The sequence below is a fragment of the Dendroctonus ponderosae genome, unplaced genomic scaffold (genome assembly GCF_020466585.1).
Source record: "Dendroctonus ponderosae isolate FM_Combo_2020 unplaced genomic scaffold, Dpon_F_20191213v2 Dpon_F_20191213_1, whole genome shotgun sequence".
Taxonomy (NCBI): domain Eukaryota; kingdom Metazoa; phylum Arthropoda; class Insecta; order Coleoptera; family Curculionidae; genus Dendroctonus; species Dendroctonus ponderosae.
In genome coordinates, this window is record NW_026017110.1 from 41,298,417 (window position 1) to 41,301,990 (window position 3,574).

Genomic DNA, 3,574 nt, shown 5'->3' on the forward strand with positions numbered 1-3,574 from the left:
AAAACGAACTGAACGTGTAAACGCCAGATTTTCGTTCAGTTCATCTGCACAGATCTGGCTTGCGCAAGCCAAATCGTTCAGATGGCTTGAACGTGTAAACGGGCTTTTAGTGGTGTTTTTAGAGTAATGCGTTTTCCGCCACTTTTCGCTGATTGAAACTCACTGCTTTTCCATTAGAAAACAAAGACTTGACCTCCACCACAAAGAAAAGTTGTTAATAAAACGATTGTTTATAATTGTAAATACCATTGGACGATAAACTAATTAATTTTACTAAAACTTGAACTATGACCGATAAGGTAGGCAAAGTAGAGGCATTCGAAAACCAAAAACTGACCTGTTAACTCTTGCAATGTGCACATTATTTGATACTGGATCTATCAGCAGATGTGTCCTTTCGTTTGGTTCTCGATTCTAAGGAAAATCAAGCCAATTTCAACAAGTAATTAAAGAAAAATACGAAGGAAAACAAAGGAAGACACTGCTGCTGATACTTGCCTGTAAAGAATTATCATCTTTGCAAAATATACTCCAGCAACATCCCATTATTTAACAACTCCTAGACTTTGTCTGATTAATTTAAGAGACCGGTGCGTTTTAATTAAATTCGAAATTATTTATTCGGGCATTTTAGAACAACTAGAGAACTAGAGCAGTTCAAAGTCAAGTTTTGCGGCACTTCGGACTCATTGTCCTCATTGTCCGTGGCAGCCACTGAGGACTCGAGCGAGCTAAGAGTGGCGGAAATGTCCGCCACGACCGGAACGACACTATTCCGCAAAGCGTTTAAATAAGTCCGTAAATAATAATAAAAATGAAAATAATCACTGAAAACGGGCGAAAAAGATAACCTTCACTTCGAAAACTCCCCGCAACAATGGAATGAAGCCAGGCGTTTCGCAAAATTTCGGTGACTTACAGAATGCGACCGCTCTACCTTGCCTGTCAAGGGTCGACTGGATCGGACGAGAACCGGTATTATTCAACGTGGTATGGTCGTTACCTAAATATAATTGCTCAAATGCGGGTTTTATACGTTCAGTATTTAGGCTCTGGCGATTAGGTTCACTGGTGCAAATGGCCGTTAATATTCTTCACCGAGAGGTTGTACATATTGCTCTTCTTAGGTTTGTGTAAACTCTTCTTCTTCTTCAGTTTCTATATTTTTAGTCTTAATTTCTTATTTGCTTTGCATAATCTTTAACGTTCAGTTGATGAAAGCTACTTTGAGTTGATCTATTACTGAATGCTCATTTTTATGGTACGAAATTGTTTTTGGCGTTCAGCATTACTTAATACGTTTCGCTGCTTCAACTTGTATCTTAATCTCAAAACTGTTCGAAAAGCTGTTTCTCAAGCGCCTTGAACCAATCCTGTTGAAGGAAAAGCTCATCCCCAACCATCAATTTGGTTTTCGGTACAAGCACGGAACTATCGATTGTTCAATAGTTGATTTGTATCAACAGATTGGTGAAGCAAATGAATAGTGAATAACCTCGAACATAAGAGATTTTGCTCTGCAGCTTTTCTGGACATAGGTCAGGCCTTTGACAAGGTCTGGCACGAAGGGTTGTGCTGCAAACTAAAGAAATACTTACCCCTTCCATTCCACCAACTATTACGTTTATACCTCTCAGACAGACACTTCCAAGTCAGGCACCAAGATGCATATTCAGACCTATACGCGATAAATTCTGGAGTACCACAGGGAAGTGTTTTGGGACCCATACTCTACCTGCTCTTTACAGCAGATATGCCGACTACCAGATTGACGACAGTCGCAACATTCGCTGATGATACAGCAGTACTGACAACACACGCGAGCGCGAGTAAAACATCAAAGAATTTGCAGAACAACTTGAATAAAATCCAGACGTGGCTCAGAAGATGGAAGATCAAAGCCAATGAAAGAAAATGTGTACATGTCACATAGTCAATGAAACGGGAGGAATGCCCACCGATCTTTCTCAACAGTTCCTAACTAACACAACAAGAAAGTGCAAAGTACCTCGGATTACATCTGGACAAAAGACTAACATGGCAGAAACATATATTCACAAAGAGGAAACAGCTAGGCCTTAAACTACATCAGATGTATTGGATAATTGGAAGAAGATCTCAACTATCACAAAATAAACTGCTTATCTATAAAACTATCTTAAAACCCATATGGACATATGGCATACAACTATGGGGAACAGCCAGCAACTCCAATATAGAAATCCTACAGAGATTCCAGAACAAAGTCATTCGCATGGTGACCAACGCCGTCGTGGCCAACGTCCCAAACAAAATCATAGCAACTGACTTGAATATGCCATCAGTCAAAAGCGAAGCGAAGAGATACTGTGAAAAATATGAAGCCAGACTACAAGTGCACCCCAACGTGCTTGCTAATCAACTTCTTGACAATACCGGTGAAGTGCGCCGACTCAAGAGATTCAAGTCAACAGACTTAATAGACAGATTTAATGTTTGAATAGACACAGTGCAATGATAGGAATGGGCAACTGAATTTAAGTTAGTTGATTAAGAGAGAGAAATGTTCGCTGGAATATTCTCTACATTACTTTTCTTTTAATTTTAACATGACATTTACTTATAGTTTGTTATTTAAACTGATCGTAAATAGAAGGGAGTAATAAAAAAAACTTGTATCTGAGTAGAACTAAAAAATCAATTAATTTTGGTGATTTGAAGACGTTCTATCTGTTTAAAATATACGGTAAAACGAGGAAGACCTATAGAGACAGGTTACACTTGACACACTATATGTATACATACATAGTGTAAGTCATCGCGCGTAGATTTAAAAAATATATTGTAACTGAACTAATCCAAGACTAAAAAAATTAAACTAAATTGAGAATGTTTAATAATCAAGGAATCAAAGGGTATATGAAGGGAAAAAATAATTTTGATGCGAGGTAAACACAATTAATCATTGAAAATAAGACCTAATAAATTCGTTTTACATATTTTGCAACTATAAGCTGAAGAGAGATTCGTATCGTCTCAAAATCAAGAATGCGTTGCGTGATAGAAAATAAGAAGACGTAGCCCATGTTTTCTGAAATAACCGAGGTAAACTCAAATATTTTTTCAATTATATTCAAAACATATTTATTATATATTATTACAAAACAATGATGTTTATCATTTTATGTTAAATATGACAGATTACAAAATAGATATCTAAATATTGATTATTTGTTGTTACAAAATAAAATAACAAATAATAGAACATATTATTGCATTAAAAGTTATTAATAATAGTTGTGACACTTTATTTGCACTTAATCTTGAGCGTTTTTCATAAATTGACCCTGCCTTCTTTAGAAAATATCCGTTCAACATCTGGTTTAACAATTGCCTCAAATGATGAAAATCACTAAACAAGTAGGTAGTAGTATTTTACCAGTTCGAAACTTTGAATCGTGCAATACAATGCAAATGGACATCATCAGGGCAGCATCTGGACTACAGACGGAGGGTAAGACATAGGGAATCGGTACCGGGATTCTATCGATACGATTTAATTTAATTTAATCTTTTCTTGATACGAATTTGCGTC